We start from the raw sequence: 19304 nt of genomic DNA on the forward strand, positions 1-19304 counted from the left end.
ATCACAAAAGGAACAAAAAGCAATGCGTTTTAAACTGAAGCAGACGACGTAATCCCACCCTCGAACAGTCCATGGTCGTTTCCCGTCGTACTAGTAAAGAAGGACGGCACTCTTCAATTTTGAGTCGATTACTGCAAACTCAACAAAGTGACAAAGAAAGACGTTTATCCTCTTCTGCGCAACAAAGACTCACTCGACCGTCTCCGACGCGCCCGATACTATTACTCCTTAGACTTACGCAGCGGCTACTGGCAGATCGAAGTTGATGAACGTGACCGAGACAAAACAGCATCCATAACGCCTGATGGTCTGTTCGAACTCAAGTTTCTGCCCTTTGGTTTGTGCTTTGCTCCTGCGACATTCCAGAAGATGTAGGAAACAGTGATCTTCGGTCTCAAGTGAGAAGCGTGCCTTGTTTACTTAGACGATATCGTTGTCTTCGCACAAACGTAGGAGCAGCACTTGCAGCACATTATATCTGTGTTTGTTGCCATTTGCACGGCAGGCCTATCACTGATACGAGGAAAATGTCATTTTGATTACAACAAATTGAAGTTCTTCGGCCACCTCTTTAGCCCTGATGGTATTCGGCCGGACCCAGACAAAACATTGGCTGTCGCAGATTTTTCACCACCTGCCAACAAACGTGATGTGCGTCGATTTTTAGGCCTCGGCGCAAACTACAGACGTTTTTCGAAAAACTTCGCAAACTTTGCCGAACCCCACACTCGCCTGACAATAGATGTTCCCTTCGCGTGGGGCCCTGAGCAGAGGCGCGTTTTACCCTAGCTCCAGCAGCGCCTCCAGGCTGAGCCCTTGCTCGGACACTACGACGAAGATGCTGACATTGAACTACACACAGACACCAATAACATCGGCCGTGGTGCAGTCCTCATCCAGTGTCAAGGCGGCGTCGAATGCCCTATTGCTTATGCAAGCCGGATTTTACCACCTACGGAGGCGATTTACACAACTACTGAAAAAGAGTGCCTAGCTGTTGTCTGGGCAACAGCTAAATTCACACCATACCTGAATGGTCACCCGTTCATAGTTGTTACTAATCACTATGCGCGCTGCTGGTTGGTGAACCTCAAAAGACCCTTCCTGGCGTCTGGCCAGGTGGAGCTTACGCCTCCAAGAGCTCGATTTGACAGTCATGTCTAAGTCTGGCCGGAAGCATACTGACGCGGACTGCCTTTCTCGAGCTCCTCTTTCGACAGCATTAGGTGACCACAATCTCGACGGCCGTTTTCGCTGTGCCGTTAGTGTGTCCGACTTGGCTGAACAGCAGTTGTTAAGAACGACTCCAAGCTTCGACAATTTATCGAATATCCTGAAGACTACAGGCCGCACTCACCACCAGCACTTGCAAGCTCGCAATCATCGTTCTGCATTCGCAAAAATATCCACTTTGAAAGGAACTTCGACCCTTACACGACTTAGTATCTGCTCATCATCCCGCCAGCGTTACGAGCCGATGTCTTGTTCGCCTGTAACGATGAGAATTCCTTAGGCCACTTAGAATTCACACGTACCTTGGCCCGGATTCACCAACACTACTACTGGCCTAAGCTCAATCGGGACGTGAGGCATTACGTGAAAACTTGCCACGAGTGCCAGTGCCGTAATGCACCACATCAGTGCCCAGCCAGCTTTTTAAAGCCCATCGCTCCTCCGAAGCAACCGTTCCAACGAAGTGGCATGGATCTGCTCGGACCTTTTTCCTAGTCTTGTGACGGTAACCGCTAAATTGTAGTCGCTACTGATTACATCAAGTGCTACTACGAAACGAAGGCATTACAACGTGGCACCGCGATTGAGACTGCCCACTTTTTTATGAAGACCATCGTCCTCCGACATGAAGCAACAGCAGTTGTCATAACTAATCGTAGCACAGCTTTTACCGCCCGGATGAAAGAAGACGTCATGCGGCTTAGCGGAAAAGTACACCGAAATACTGCTGCATACTGCCCACAAATCGACGGCCTTACAGAGCGACTGAACAAGACGATTGCTGACAAGCTATCCATGTACCTTGACCATGGCCACAAAAACGGGGATGACCTCCTCCCTTACGTCACGTTCACTTACAACACCGCTATGCAAGAAACAACTGTATTCATAGGATTCGAGTCGCTTCACGGCAAGGAGGTCACTACAATGATGGATGCCTTGCTTCTACCAGACAGGCACAAGATTATTGTCCAGACGAACGAGTTTATCAGATTAGCAGACGCGGCTCATAAGCGTGCAGTCGAACGAATCCATAAAATAGAACGCATCGACTCGCGGCGGTACAACACTCGTCGTCGCGATGTCTCTTACCAATCCAGAAAACGAGTGTGGTTGTGGACTTCCATTAGACAGCGGGGCCGGTCGGAAAAGTTGTTACACTGCTATTTAGATCCCCATTGAGTTCTCCACCGTCTCAGCGTAGTGAACTACGAAGATCTTGACGAGGACATGGCTCGTCGATCCCACCGTTCACAACAGCCACACGTCGTCCATGTTTCGAGAATGAAACAGGTTTACCAACGCTGACTATTCATCAAACTCCCTTGAGTAGGCTTACAGTGATTGTGAGCACTCTCTTGTGTACAACTTATCGTATGTGTTTTATTGTCATCTGGTAATTATGTTCTGGAATCGGGACGATGTTCTTTCGGAAGGAGCGCAATACCACTAGTACAAGTTCCACAAGTATTGTTTCCATAGATGCTGTCAGGCTTGTATGTGCCGCTGTTCAAAACAACGACGAAAATACCCTTGCGGAGAATACGATAAAATTGTAATGCTGTTGATTGAATCAGTCTGACGTCCTTGTGTGGTCTTATCTACAGGTTGCAGTTATGTTGTACCGTGGCAATATATTGTGCAGTGACAAATACGGGCTTGCTAGAGATAACGAAGAAGGCGTTTGTTGTGGCGGAGGCTCGTGCTCCTGCAGCAGCTGCTGCTGAACCCGTGGGTGCTCTCTCGCTGCTGTTCGGCCCATTAAACGATTGCCTCACCCCGGCGTGGCGTCTAACAGCATTCTTACATTTGGTTGAGGTGCTGGTTGCATCAAACTGGAACTCCATTCCCGGACTCTACCTCAAGCCCCGCCTCGCCAATGCCTGACATGACCCAGCCACCTGCAGTCATAATCCCATCTGTCACCTGTTCCGGAATGCCACGGCAGCGACATCCAGTGATATTCAACGCGACCGACGACCAAGACGCTGAAGACTGGCTGTCCCATTATGAAGCGGCAAGCGCCCACAATAAGTGGAATGACACAGACAAGCTCGCTTACCTTCATTTCTATATCGAGTGTGTGGCAGAACTGTGGTTTAACAACCACGAAGCGGAAATGCCCTCTTGGTCAGCCTTCAAGATGAACTTTGCAGAAGTCTTTGGCCAACCCACTGTTCGCAAGCTTCGCGCCGAACAGCGCTTGCGCGGCCGCGGGCAGCGCTCTGGGAAGACATATACCTCGTATATTGAGGGTATTCTGTACCTCTGCCGTCATATCGATTCCCACATGTCTGGCACTGACAAAATACGGCACATCACGAAAGGTATCGAGGACAACGCTTTCCACATGCTCATTGCAAAAAAACCGCAAACCGTCACCCAGCTTATTCAACACTGTCAGAGTTTCAACTAGCTGCAGGGAGAGCGCATTTCTACTCGACGTCCAAACTTTGACACGAGCTCTACATCTGCGTTAACCATTGGCGCTGTTTCATCCGAACAAAGCACGTTATTGCAGCAAATCCAGCAGTTCGTCCGAGAAGAAGTGGCGCGCCAATTGTCTCTTGTGCCGCATGTTCTGGCCAGTGCACACACGCTGATTCCAACGCTCCGCAAGACAATCGAAGAGCAAGTTTCTGATGCCCTGTCTCTCACATACCATCCTTCGCCTATCGCCGTCCCTCTCACTTACACTGAGGCCGCCAGACGATCGCCGCCGTCACTACCTAACGCCACGGGTCTTGCTAGACAGCCTCATCCCATCTACGCAGCAAGTCTCCCTATCCGTTCCCACCCACCTCCTGTTCGCCACCCCGGACAACCACCAACTAACCCTTGGTGCACTCCGGACAACAGGCCGATTTGCTATTTCTGCCATCTTCCCGGTCATGTAGCACGCTACTGCCATCGTCGGGTTTATAACCCAATTGCTGGTGAGCCGACTTACGGCTATCGTTCAGAGCCACCACAGTCGTATTCGTCCCCCTCCCCCGACGTCGGAACATTCGCCGCCACGTCGCCACGGCCTCGACAGGGAACGGTTGCCTTCACCGCGATGCCTTTCGATTTCTCCGACGCTTCCTCAATCACCACCCGCCCAAACGGAAAACTGACCATCGCGATTCTCGAGGCAAGAGCTGCGCACATATCGAAACTTTCAAGGCGTCCATTTCTACCTGCTAATGAAATAACTGTGCATATTGACAGTGTTCCGGTGCAAGCGCTCGTCGATACTGGTGCTTTCGTGTCTGTGCAAAGTGTTGAACTGTGTCGCAAGTTGAAAAAGCTTACACTGCCATTTTCCGATGTCTCTCTCCGCACGGCCACTGTGCGTCACATCCAACCTCCTGCGGAATGCACACCTCGACTGGTCATCCAAAATATAATGTATGTAGTCGAATTCGTTGTGTTTTCCCTTTGTTCGCATGATATCATCCTAGGCTGGGACTTCCTCTGCGCTCATCATGCCGTCGTTCACTGTGCGCGTGCCGAACTAGAGTTGTAGACGATGTTTGAACTGCCCCAGCGTGAAGCATCGACGTCTGAAATACCTTTCAAGCCGCTATCTTCCTGAGCCACCATGGCCGCGGACACTCACGTCCCTCCCCTATCCTGTGTTGTTGAGCCACGTGCCCTCTGTCACCGCCCTTTTTTTACCCCTCCGACGCCTTTGGCTCTAGCAAAAGCTTCCTTCTCCCGTCAGATTTCGCGTTGATTACAGGCGTCTTAATAAGATCACGAGAAAAGATGTTTATCTGCTGCCAAGAATTGATGGCACCCTCGATTGCCTGCAAGGAGCATAGCTCTTTTTTTAAACTTTGATTGGGCTACTGGCAGGTTTCTATGAATGAAGCCGACCACCCCAAGACTGCGTTTGTAACGCCTGACGAATTGCACGAATTGAACGGGATGGCATTCGGCCTCTGTAATGCGCCTGCCACCTTCGAGCGTCTCACGTACAACATCCTTAGAGGCTTTAAATGTAACACATGCCTGTGCTATTTGGATGACATCGTCGTTTTGTCAAATGACTTCGACTTCCACCTCAGCCGCCTCGCAAGCGTGCTGACTTGTCTTTCCAACGCTGGAATGCAGCTGAACTTGAAGAAATGCCACTTCGCTGCCCGCCAGCTTACCATCTTAGGGCATGTTGTTAGCAAGCATGGTGTCTGTCCTGATCCAGCCAAGCTTAGCGCTGTCGCCGACTTTCCCAGGCCGGCTACACTAAAAGAACTCCGCAGCTTCATCGGCTACTGCTCATACTTTCGCCGTTTCGTGCGCGATTTCACCACCATAATTGCACCCTTGACGCTGCTACTTACCGACAACCAAGACATCTTGGCGAGGTCCCCAGCATGCGATGAAGCATTTCCCTCGTTATGGCATCTTCTGACATTGCCACCTATCCTACGCCACTTTTATCCAGACGCTCAAACCGAAATCCATACGGACGCTAGTGAAGTAGGCGTCAGCGCTACTCTCACTCAGCGTAAATCTGGCTTTTATGAGCATATTGTATCCTACGCTAGTCGCACCCTTACTAAAGCGAAAAAGAACAATTCAGTCACCGAAAAAGAGTGCCTTGCCATTGTTTGGGCAATCACAAAATTCCCACCTTACGTAAATGGCCTCCCATTTCACGTCGTGACTGATCACCACGCATTGTGTTGGTTGTAATCGTTAAAGGACCCATCTGGTCGCCTAGCTCGCTGGGCACTACGTCTCCAAGATTATGACATTCATGTAATTTATCGGTCAAGCCGCACGCATTCGGACGCCGACGCTCTTTCTCACTCGCCACTTCCCCACGATTATGTTGCAGCGTCTGTTTCCCGCTTCGAATGTTGTTCACTTGAACATGTTGACAAGTCCGCTGAGCAACACCAGGATTCATGGATAGCGTTTCTGTTAGAGTACCTGTCTCAGACTTCACCACGTACCGACAACCATTTACTTCGACGAACTGCTCGCCATTTTACCGTTCGTGACAGTCTTCTGTACCGGCGAAACTACCTATTTGATGGCTGCAAATGATTGGTGGTGATACCTCGCCACTTACTTTCTGACGTCTGTGCCTCCTTCCACGCGAATCCGCAATACGCCCACGCAGGTGAAGTGAAGACGTATGCTCGCCTACGATTTCGGTATTACTGGCGTGAAATGGACCGCTTTGTTAGGCAGTACGTCCGTTCATGTACCTTGTGCCAACGCCGGAAGAGCTCCCCTCACACAACCACAGGGCCACTCCAGCCACTGCCGTTTCCTTTTCGGCCTTTCGGCCGCATTGGAATAGACTTGTACAGTCACCTACCACACACACTAAATAGAAACCGCTGAGTCATCGTAGCCGTGGACCACCTTACGCGTTACGTGAAACTTCGGCGCTTCCTGAGGCCACTGCGCGTGAAGTAGGCTTGTTCATTCTGCACAACTTCGTCCTTCGGCATGGTGCACCCAGTGAGCTTCTCAGTGACCGTGGGCGTTCCTTCTTGTCGGAAGCTGCAGAAGTCCTCCTACGCGAACGCAACATCGTGCATCAAACAACCACCGCATATCACCCTCAAACCAACGGGATGACCAAGCAGTTTAATCGCACGCTGAGTGACATGCTCTCCATGTATGTTTCCAATGACCATCTGAACTAGGACTCCATACTGCCATTCGTTACTTACGCCTACAACAGCGCAATTCAGTCTACAACTGAATTCTCTTCGTTCATTCTTCTTTATGGTCGGGAACCTTCATCGTTCTTGGACACTATCCTTCTGTACCGCCCAGACCTTTCAGAATCGACGACTTTTGCCGAAGAATGTCAGCATCTCGCACGTGCGCTTACTACACACGATCAGGCTCGCCAGAAGCACTCCCATCACAGACGCTCATTCCCATCGTCATACGCACCTGTAACAATCGTGTGGCTCCGTGTGCCATCGTCTGCCCCAGGCTTTTGCTCAAAGCTCATACCCAAGTATGACGGTACGTACAGGATCGTGCGCCAGGCATCACCACTCAACTACGTGGTTGAACCTATTCAGCCACCTACTGATCAAAGGTGCTGCGGGCGCGAAACTGTGCACGTCGACCGTCTAAAACTTCACTATGACCCACCAGTCCTGCCTGTGCCATAGGTCACCAGGATGGCTTCTTTTGCACCGGGGTGTCAATGTAGTGACAAATACGGGCTTGCTAGAGACGACGAAGAAGCTGTTTGCTGTGGCTGAGGCTCGTGCTGGTGCAGCTGCTGCTGAAACCGCTGGCTGCTGTCTCCCTGCTGTTCGGCCCAATAAACGGCTGCCTCTTCCTTGCGTGGCTTCTTACAGTATTTTTACAATTGTTACAGTGGCATCATGAGATTAAACCAGCAGCAGCAACAACAACAACAGAAAGAGGGAAGAGAAGAAAGACGCGCAGTTCCAGTACGCACTTGCCGTCCGTCTCCTGTAAATGAAACCTCTGTTCACCCTTGCTTACTGGTCGCGTAACACATTGATTGAGGTACTGGGAATGCCGAGTCTATAAAAACGGAATTGTCGTTTCTTGGCGCTTGTTGGAGCCATCGCTTTGCGAGACAACCACCAACCATAGGAAAAGAGATGCCTCTGCAACTCAATGTTCCGAGGAGGGTGGTTTCTTCTTATTCTTACAAGGAGCCGCCGAGATTTGGCGGAACTGGCGATGAAGACGTGGACTAGTGGTCGAAGCAGTACAAGCGGGTGAGCAAACTTAACAGCTGGGATTCCAACATTCAGCTATCGTACGTCATGCTCTCACTCACCAACACTGCCCTCCTGTGTTGCTACAACCATGAGGATATGCTCTCCACCTGGAAAACGTTGGTAGAGGAATTGAAGAAGTGCTTTGGAGACACCACAACCAAAAATAAGCGGGCAGAGCACACCCTCCCTCAGAGGGCACAGCTGCATGGCGAGACTTGTATTACCTACATCGAGGCGATTTTGAAGCACTGTGAGCTGTGAGTCCATAGAAGACAAAGTTGGCCATCTTAAAGGCAAAGCAGAGGATGTGTACCAGTTCTTGATCTCCAAAGAGAACCTGTCGTCTGTGACCTACGTCATAAAGCACTGCCATACATTTGAAGCACTGACGATGCGTCACATAGCACCAAAATTTGGCTGCTTGGTTGACGGGCGTACAGTTGCTAGCGTAGACTCTAACTCTCCATCCGACATAACATCGACAATACGACAGATAGTCTGGGAAGAGCTGCTCTGGTGAAGCGAAATAAGGCATTACAGCAGTGATGACCACTGCAGAGGCAACCAGTCTGGACTACCTCCTGTCTCGTCCCCACCAACTATGAACGTGGTGATCATGGACAACTACCGAGCTGTGCTTCGGTCCGAGCCAGCAGACCAACCTTGCTTTGCCAACGAGCAGCATCAACACGACACCTATGCGACGCCGCGGTTGCAGACGGCTTACTTGACCACGACGGGATTAGGTATTGTAATTAACAGGGCAGATATCCCTTGCCAGCTAACAGAAATTAGGGCTTACAGCAGCACCGTGCATTTCAGCCACCTTCTGTGTGCTATAACTGCGGCGTCCTATACCACATCCCAAGATTTTGTGGCCGTCGACAGCAATACCGAGGATCGCCTTCACGAGGTTTTTACAATTCTAGAAATCGACCCTTTTTATGGTCATTGTCAACGCGGCCAACTTCCAGTCGTCAATTTCACCAAGGCCTTTTCTGAAACTCATCACCAGCCTACGACCGCAGCTTAACGCCACCGCCTGCTCCACATACTCCACGTTCACCGTCGCCACGGCATCGCTTCCCGTCACCACCACCGGAAAACTAGGCGATGCGGCCGATGAGGCTGAGGTCACTGAATACTGTGCGCTGCCCACAGATAACCCCCTGTCAGCCTCCATGATGAAAAACGAAGTTCATGTGTGTGGTGACAATGCCCTTACCATGGCTCTTGTAGATACCTGGGCAACAATTTCAGCGATGAGCCTTAGTTTTAAAAATCTCATGGGACAAAAAGTTATGTTTTCGTTGAACAAAATGTCGTCATATCGTAGTGTAAGGTGACACATTGCGCCCGGTCAGCGTTTGTACAGCAGATGTTTGTGGGGCAAAATATTCACCACTGAATTGGCCGCTATTACTCGACCTACACGCGACGTTATTTTAGGCCTAGCGCGGCGCCACAGTTGACTTTCGATGTGGGAAGCTTTCGGTACACCACGAGCTTATGACCGGACTCTTCGAGAACTTGCCGCGTCAAGAAAGTGCCTTCTGTGTTGCCAAGGGTGTAGTGAGTCCCGCGCAGTGTAGCGTGTGCATTCCGGTAATTTACTCTGGTGCAGTTCCTACTACAATTTACGCCGCAATAAAACCTCTGCACTCAGCTTGTGTGAAGAAGAACGAGTTGGTGCCAGATTGCTCGGTGTCGGTAGTTGAAGCACGACCCGGATTATGGTCGATAAACCACGCTGCCCAGCCCATACTTCTACCTTCTGATATGAAGCTCACACTCTTGGGAGAGGAAACATCAGCTCGTCGGAGAGGAAACACGCCGCTTCGGACGAATTCTTCCATTCTAGACCTTCGGATTTGAAGATTCTCCAGATAGTGAGCAAGTCTTTCAGCACAAGTGAGCGTGGCATATTACTAGCCGTTTTGTCTCAGCTTTCGCCAGTGTTTAACGTTTCGTAAAACAATAAAACATCCCTGATTCCAGCGCCTCGAGTAAACTATCGTATAACCACCGGATCAGCGCACCCTTTATGGCAGACGCCATACCGGGTGTCACCGACTGAATGTACAGTAATTTGTGAGCAAGTTGAATAAATGTTGCAAAAGGGAGTCATTCGGGAGTCCGCCAGTCCTTGGGCTGCACCTGCCCTTCTCGTTAAAAAAAAGGACGGCAGTTGGCGCTTTTGTGTTGATTACCACTGACTTATTACCATTACGAAGAAAGACGTATACCCGCTTCAACGCATAGACGATGCATTGGACTATGTTCATTCGGCTTCCTACTTTTCTTCCGTCGATTTGATATGCGGCTACTGGCGAATCCCGGAGCATATTGATGATAAAGAAAAGACGGTGTTCCTACCAACCGATGAACTTTTGAATTTCGTGTTATGCCATTGGGCTTGCGGAATGCGCCCGCCTCCTTTGAACAATTTATGGACACTATTCTGCGGGATTTAAAATGGGAGATATGTATGTGCTATCTCGATGATATTATTATCTTCGAACGCACATTTCAGTAGCACAACGAGCGTCTAGGCATTGTACTAAGCTGCATACAAAGGGCTTGTGTTGTACATAGCTCCTATGAATGTAATTTCGGATAGCGCCTAGACTTGGTGCTGAGATATCTCGTGGAGAAAGACGGCGTCAGGCCGAACCCTGTGAAGACTGAGGCTGTTGAGGCAGTTCAGCCACTCCGATCTGTGAAAGAAGTCTGGAGGTTCTTAGGGCAGTGCTCCTTTTTCAGTTAATTTATTCTTCAGTTTGCTCACGTCGGTTATCCCCTGACAAGCCTCTTGCACTCAAATACCACATTCGAGTGGACGCCTGAGTGTTCAGTTTCCTTTCAGCAGCTACAGTTCTTCCTCACGTCACCGGTGATACTACGCTATTTAGTCCTACCGCGCCAACAGAGATTTATGCAGATGCGAGCCGATTAGTCTTGGTGTTGTGTTGTGCTGGTTCAACGCTATGGTAACAGAGAACACGTCATTACCATCGCAAGTTGGTCATTACATAACCGGGAGCGTAACTATACGGTAATTGAACAAGGATGCCTCGCGGTCATTTTCGCAGTTCAGTGGTTTTAGTCCTAACTGTAGGGGCATCAGTTTATGATCGTCACCGATCATCCCTCCCTGTGCTAGGTCGGCAATCTCCACGATCCGTCAAGACACCTTGCACGATGGACTCTGCGTCTGCAACATTACAACTTCACTGTCTTGTGCAAGAGTGGGCGACGACATGTTGAGGCTGATTTTCTTTCCAGGCTGCTCCTCGTCACCTCAGAATGTGACGCAGATAGGTTTGACCAGGAAATCGCAACCCTACAACAAGATTTTCTAGAAGCCACAACCTTCGCGAGACAGCAGCGTGATGATTCGACATCAGAACCGCTCTTCTCCGCTGCGAAAGACTCCTTAAATGGCCATTTTTGCATAGGGAATGAACGCGTACATAATAATTTCGCCACGGGTGCGTGCTATCTTCTGGTGGTGCCAGGAGCCCTCCAATTTTCGGTTTTACGTGTTGTGCACGATCATCCAGCTGCCGGTCATTTAGGATCTACGCGGACACTCTATCACGCTAAAACTAGATTTTAGTCGGTCCAAATGCGCAAAAAAACAGACGCCTACGTAGCCAGCTGCATAGAGTGCCAAAGTCATAAAAAGCTTAGCAACGTCCCCTCCGGTTGTCTAACGCCTGTAGCACCTCATAGCTCACCTTTCGACCAAATCGGTATTAATCTGATAGGGCTGTTTTGGCGTTTATTCAAAGGAAACCACTGGATAATAGTGTGCGCGGACTACCTGACTCGGTTCTGCGAGACGGCAGCACTACCCTCTGCAACTGCAGGCGACGTGTCACAGTTCATTCTGCGTAACATAAAACTTCGTCATGGTCCTTTCATGTGATAATTAGTAACCGTGGCCGTCAGTTTGTGGCTGATGTGGTTGAAGAAATTCTGCGTCTGTGTGCCTCCGATCTGCGGCATTCGACCCCTTATCAGCCTCAGATCAACGGTTTGACTGAGAACACTAATCGAACACTTGTTAACATGGTATCCATGTAGGTAAACTCGGACCAGTACAACTGAGAAGAAGTGCTTCCGTTCGTCAGATACGCTTTTAACATCGCGCAACATGAGACCACTCGTTACAGCCCGTTCTTTCTTCTTTACGCTCGTCCAGCGAGGTACATCTTGGATACAATCTTTCCTTTCTCTAGTCATCACGACACTTCAGGAACCTGGGAACCTCGGATCAGGAACCTCGGAGACTCGCAAGGTCGTGAACTCTGGCTTCCGAAAAACGGTCGTAAGCACGATGCAATCACAGACACTGCCAAGTAATTCACGATCTCGGCGACTTAGTGTCGTTATGGACTCCCGTGCGCAAACGTGGACAGTGCCAAAAGCTACACGCGGACTATGTTGGACCGCTTGTTATAACTGAGGGTCTTAGTGAGGTGAATTATCGAAGTGCACACCTTACTGTCGATGGGAGAAGGTAATCCAAGACAGAAGTTACTCATGCAGCCCACCTTAAGCAATTCACTCAGCGACTGCCCAGCTGACTTCTCGCCCGGAGGGCTTCGTCTGCGAGGGAAGAACAGTTAGAGTGGTTTCACTCGATTGAACCAACAGCAGCGATAACGACAGAAAGGGGGAAAAAAGAATGGCGCGCAGTTCCGGCACGCACTTGTCGTACATCCCCTGTGAATAAACCTCCAATCCGCCTTCTTTACAAGTCGCGTAACAATATTTACAGTGTCCATGAGGAGTCCTTGATTCAAGATGGCGGCTCACAAACAACAACGCGAGAGCTGTTGCCGTCTTTGTCTACGCCCGAAACTGCAATCCATCTTGTTCATCGCAGCTTGTAACAATGTAGTTTTCAGCTCAGAAACACCCACTGAAAATAGCTGTCATAGCCTCATTACGACTATCCACCGACAAGATAGCCGTACGCAAATTTCTTTTTAGTTATGCGAGCATCAAGGACGCCAGGTTAAAGAATATCCACGCATTACCAAGCCAATAATAACGCTGCTGAGAAAGCCCGATGTGTATTTCAAACAGTAAGTATCTGCCTGGGTTAGTTGTTGATTACTTTGATGGCAAGGAGCCCAATTAGCAGCCACAAAAGCAAGCACATAGGACAAACCGCCGCTCTAAAATGAAGATATTCGCTTTACTCCAGCAGTGGCTGCCCACTGGCTGCAGCACTACCGTGCAGCCTATCAGGCCACGAGCACTATTTATGACGTTTCGGCAACTGCAGTAGACCTGGCGCACTTGCTCTGGCCATGACCGGGCCTAGAGCAAGCGCGCCTTTGTCATTTTAAAACAATCAGTCACCGTCCGTGCTACCTTCCACGCTTATAAGGGTGGATAAGATGAGCTTTCACCAATCCTTGAAACTTGATGCATCAGTGTGATTCTTGTGTTATGAGCGTCTGTTTTTCTATGTATGTTTGTTTTGCCATAGGGAAGTATTGCAAATTGAAACAGAAGGAATATAAAGAGAATGCGGCACGCAACTAATGATCCAGCGCCTCAGTTTCGCGACAATGCTGAAGTTGTTCTTCACCCTTCCGGTGGCAGATGTATCACGGAGCATCTTTTGCGTGCCACACACCAGACATTTGCACGTTCAAGGGTACTCTCATTCAGCATGAAATGTATCTCGAGCAAAAACAAATATTTAAAGCGATCCTAAAAACTGGTAAGGGCAGTAAACGCTAGATATGAGCAGAAAAAATTGAGGGACCCTCAGGCTTCCACTTTAGGAGTTGAACGGGTATATGGCTACTCTCTTCCGGAACGTGTTTCCAAAGAGGAAGGCAGAATATTGTCCCAATGAATGTGAACATACATTAGCAATCAGTGACGCTGTGCCAGGCAAAGCGTTGCTCGCAATCGCCCAAGTAATAAAAATCTGGCAGATCCCGCGTACCTGGAAACCAACGTTACGCGAAGTGTGCGGAAGGAAGGTGACCGTGTGGCAATTTTTCATTCAGTGGCGCGTAATGAAATGACGCTAAATATATGTATAAATGTTCAGCCGACAGAAAGTGTTGAAGAGTTGCAGATTTTTCTACTACCAGTTGTTTGCACAAGCAGAATAATGCCAACTCGAACATCCGTATTAGCAACACCAGAATCTGATATAAAGCGCTGGTGCTTGCGAGGATCTTGACCCTGGACAGAGCGATATAAATCAACTTCAGCGCATGGCAGCTAACCACAATTGATATTAACCTGACGTGATGGCTGTATCAACGAAGTACAATTGTAATGTTTACAAAATTGGGTAGACAGCACTGCAACCATTATTGACGTTTCAGGAAGCTTAGCATCTATTCTAAAGGTAGTTCCGAGTTCTGGTGTAGCTCTTTCATAATATGCTTCAGGGGAGATGCTACTCTAAGACACTTTTTTTTATTATTCACACTAGAGCAATGAAACTTGAGCTGTTTATGGAACTTTTTATGCTGATTTTAAATATATAATTAGTTTTCTTTCAAGTTTCACATTTTTAGCTCTGCCACATGCCAAAGTGAAAACCTTATTCCTTTTGGCCTCCCTCTTTTCACCCCTAAACTTCTGTAAGTTTTTACCATTCATAGTTCATATTGCTTCAAATAAAGTGTAGAGTGCAAATAACTAATTAGAAAGCACATACAAAATATGTAATATGCGTGAAAAATAATAGACGTAAAAAGTCCATATTTCTCCTACCCTAGTGAAGGTTTACATAGAATTTTTTTATTATACAATAAAATATAAAAATTTAAACTAGATGATTGCATTTGCCATACTTTGGAAAAAATGTGGGCAAAATTTCATGCAGATCCGAGCACTAGAAGTGCCCAAAAAAGGAGGGGCACATGAAAAAAAAGGCGATATTTGTGTTTTGAGAAAAACGAGTTTCAAAGTTAAAATTGAGTTTTTATTTATGAAAGATATTATTAAATCAGATGAAATTTGCACATCGAAAAGAACAATCCTTATTGTAGTGGCTACTGCCACTAAAATACGCCAACACCATGAGTTTCTTCCTCTCGGCTTTTTCAAACCGACACCTCACAGACATTTCGGTCACAGACAGGGCCATGAAACGCTTGCCACACTTCCGTTCCATCTGGCCATGTGCCAACTGCAAACTAGGAAGAAGTTTGACAGGACTGCGATATTCAAACTAAGTCCAGTGTCATGCCATTTTGCAGCCATGCTTGTGCCACATACCGTCGTACATAATGGCAATGTTGTCCCTGCTAAGTTCTCTCACTGCGAGCTTTTTCGGTCTCTCAAGATTGGCGCTGACGTAATTTATTGTCGCATCACGAGCTTTACAGCTGACGGGTGTGAATGACTTTTGATGCATTGGCTTTTGCAAGCCAACAACTGCCGCAAATCGGACCAGCTGCTCGTACCCTATTCCTACAGAGCGCGCTGCACAATGGCTTTCACTTGCGAGCAATGCCTTTTTTAATTCATAACAGAGATAATTACACGAGAAAAGCATTGTTCAGCTGTGCTGCTCGACAAGACATGGACACCGCAAATAGGTTTCAAAGCACATACAGGCGCGCAGCGGCCAATGGCGGTCCCCAATTCGTACCATGTGATAAGCCAGTTGCGGCGCTCGAAAAACGCGCAGAAGAGTGCTTCTTTTTATTATTTCTTGCGCTGCATCAGCGAGAGAAACTGTTGTTATTTGAAGAGTGAGGCTCGACTCTTCGACTCATACGATCAACAATAGCGAGCGGCGGCGCATTATCGGCGGCAAGGTGGTCGAAGACTGCGAACTTTCGACCTTTTAACAGGCACCTTGGGCTCTTTAGATATGATTTTAAAGCATTTTCAGTTAAGTCTCGTTCCGCATTATTTTTTTCATAACAGTAGAGGTACTAATCTTATCAAAACAGGCAAAAATAAAAATCGGTATTTTTGAAGAAAAAAAACTCGCATTTTTCGACCCGCATCTCCCCTTCATATTGACGCAGTATGGTTAGGTTTGACTCTAGCTAAGAACCTGACATTTCTTCTTTGCATTCGTATGATCTACGCTACCCATGTCGGGTGTCTCTTAACTCTAGAGCATTGAAATGGCTTATGTGTAGTCTCGTTCTCCCTGGGTAGATAATATGTGTCATTCACCTGTCGCACATACCCACATACAAGCGGCACAAACCCACCCATAGGTATGTGCCACTGTCTGTCGGGAAGTGTTTGATGACATACGCGACGGGACTGTGAGATTATTCTTTATTTAGCCAGCACGTCATAATCTTCAAACTATTTTACCTTCCAATGCTAATTTTGGTTCACGCCAAGTTAATAGGGTGACCATGAGAGCACCCAAAAATAATTGTATATATAGATAGATAGATAGATAGATAGATAGATAGATAGATAGATAGATAGATAGATAGATAGATAGATAGATAGATAGATAGATAGATAGATAGATAGATAGATAGATAGATAGATACGCTCAAAGTGGTTGATTTCGCCAAGAAATGCTTCGCATTTAGAAATTGCCTGACGCTGCTGGCAGCAGAATTACGGAGTGTAACATCTTCTCAAGTAACTTTCTCTCATGCCAGGTATTCCACCTTTTTCGTGTTGCGGAGCCTTGTCTTGAGGCTGAATCGCACAGTTTAAACAACAACCGACGTGAGAAGCTTATGTTGACGAAGTGCAGCTAAAGCAAAAACCTTGTGTTTAGAAGAGCTTGTGTCTAAAACATGTATGTTTTTTTTGCACTGGCCTTCGCTATAAAATATAGTTCTTCACTTGCAAGTTCAGATGTTTTGAAACATAAATAATGGTATGTCCCTGAACATCCAGAAAAAAATATACAAGAAATGAACTGTCACCATAGTGCTCCATAAAAAGCAACAAAATACCAATCAAGGAACGTGTAGGGCAGGGGAATACAATCTCACTAATGCTATTTACCGCGTGGTTACAGCAGGTTTTCAGAGGCCTAGAGTGGGAACTGTTAGGAATAAGAGTTAATCGAGAGCACCTTAGCAACCTGCGCTTTGCTGATGACATTGCATTGCTGAGTAACTCAGGTGACGAATGGTAACTCATGATTACAGGGCTAGACAAGGAGAGCTGAAAAGTAGGTCTTGACATATTCAGCAGAAAACGCAAATAATATATGACAACCTCGGAAGAGAACAGCGCTTCAAGACAGGTACTAGTGCACATGTTGTGAAACACTACGTCTACATAGGAGAGGTAATAACCGTAGAGCTTAATCTCGAGATTGAAGTAACTAGAAGAATAAGAATAGGGTAGAGCACGTTTGCAAAGCACTCTCAAATCATGAATGGTAGATTGCCACTATTCCTCAAAAGGAAGGTATATGACAGCTGAATCTCGCCGGTACTTAGCTATGGAGCAGGAACATGGAGACTCACAAAGAAAGTTCAACTTAAATTGAGGACGATGCAGTGAACGACGGACACGAAAATGACCGGCGTAACCTTAATAGACAAGAACAGAGCAGAGTGGATCAGGGAACAGTCCGGCGTCAAAAATGTCATTGTTGAAATCAAGAAGAGGGAATGAACAAGAGCCGGGCATGTAGCGCGTAGGCAGGATAACCGCTGGTCATTAAGGGTAACTGACTGGACGCCCAGAGAATGCAAGCGGATTAGGGGGCGACAGGTAGATAGGTGGGCAAATAAAATAAAGAAGTTTGCGGGTATAAAGTGGCAGCAGGAAGCACAGGACCGAGTTGACTGGTGGAAAATGGGAGAGGCTTTTGTCCTGCGGTAGACGTAGTCAGGCTGATGATGATGATTATGATGATGTTTCTGAACCTACTAAATGCCTTCATGGGGCATCAGCATCTGAGATATAAAAAGAGATAGCAGTTTGCGTAATCCTGTGTCAGTATCTCTGTAGCTGTATTCCGGAATACCTTTGTCTCGTTTTTGCAAACGTATCTCCGAAATATCTCCTTAAGTCTATAACATTTGTGTCTCCGCACCTGTATTTTAAACTTTGTATCCAAGTATTTGAATACCTGTATTTTGAAATACTTTTATCTGTATCTCTGTCCAGCCGTCATTTAAAGAATCCTAACTATAATGTTGCAAGTGACTTGTGTCAGTGAAGCTTCCGCATAAGGCTGCAAACTGTGCAATGGGTCGCATGTGTTAAACAATAAGCTCATGAAGTATTTTTTAGTAATCCTGCACTCACTATGTCGTAAGGAAACACGTACAGTGAATTACGTGACTTTTGTAATGTGTGGCTTGCTTTGAACCGTGAAGTCATTAGGATGATCATGTGTTCTGACATCCGATGAAATACTACGCTTTTACCACGCAATACTATTGGGATAATACTAGCGGTATTGTGAAGCATGTATGCAGGACGCGCGCGTTTATGAACGATGAACTGCTTGAACTTTTCATGAATCATGAATCTTTCACTGCATTTACAAGCAGAATAAGGTATTTATTTACGTTTACAAGGCTTACAAATTCGTTGAAAGAAAAAGTAGGCATGGCTTTGTGGTAGAACACCTACTTGACACACTAAGGACCGGGGTTCGAAACTCACTTGGTCCTGAAAATTTTATTATTTTGTTTTTATTTTAACCCTCCTTTTGGTCACTCACGCGATGACTATTTTTCAGTGACAACCATTCATGCCCATGCTGAAACCGACCCCGAATTTTGATGCCGCAATATCTTCGAAACAAGCTTTTGAACGTTTTAGCCTTGAAAAGCTTAGTCTGGCCGACAGTGCAACAGTTACACATTTGGTGTCACAGCGGGCGAACCAGTCCACTGCCCCTGATAAAAACGCCGCAATGCTTTCGTTCCATTTCAGTAGGGTGAAGGTCAGCTCAAGGATAAATCTTAATGTCGCAATGGGCTTTCAGCAGAAACAACTTTGATTATTTTAGTCGACATGTGCCCGTGACTCCTCTAATAAACAGGTTACTGTAATATTTATCAGAAAAACCGTAATATTACTCCAATTTATCATATGATGGTGGATATACTAATAAATGCTGCATATAGATAAATTTCTAAAACTGTTGGAAACATTTCTTTGGAAAGATAAATCTGACAGTGTACAGCTCACAAACTTGCGCAATGGGTTTTGCGTGTTACCGTGTTGATCAATGCTGTAGAAGTTTTATGGCAATGACTATGAATGGACGTTGCGCGCCTATTATTTCACTTTTACAAGGCGCACAAGGGTCCTTATGCTGGAGATTTCTGGTGCATGCAGTGTGCTTCCAACGCAATCAGAGACCTTTGACTGATGAATTCAATATATTTTATTATTATCAGG

At 47.1% G+C, this 19304-nt stretch overlaps 1 protein-coding gene across 1 annotated transcript in view; it reads left to right on the forward strand.

Moving 5' to 3' along the window:
• The window catches only part of LOC119170765 (venom metalloproteinase BumaMPs1), a 189199-nt gene that overhangs the window by 169338 nt on the left and 557 nt on the right, over positions 1-19304 (forward strand). The window lies entirely within an intron of this gene.

The sequence above is a fragment of the Rhipicephalus microplus genome, chromosome 2 (assembly GCF_043290135.1).
Source record: "Rhipicephalus microplus isolate Deutch F79 chromosome 2, USDA_Rmic, whole genome shotgun sequence".
In the NCBI taxonomy this organism is placed as follows: Eukaryota; Metazoa; Arthropoda; class Arachnida; order Ixodida; family Ixodidae; genus Rhipicephalus; species Rhipicephalus microplus.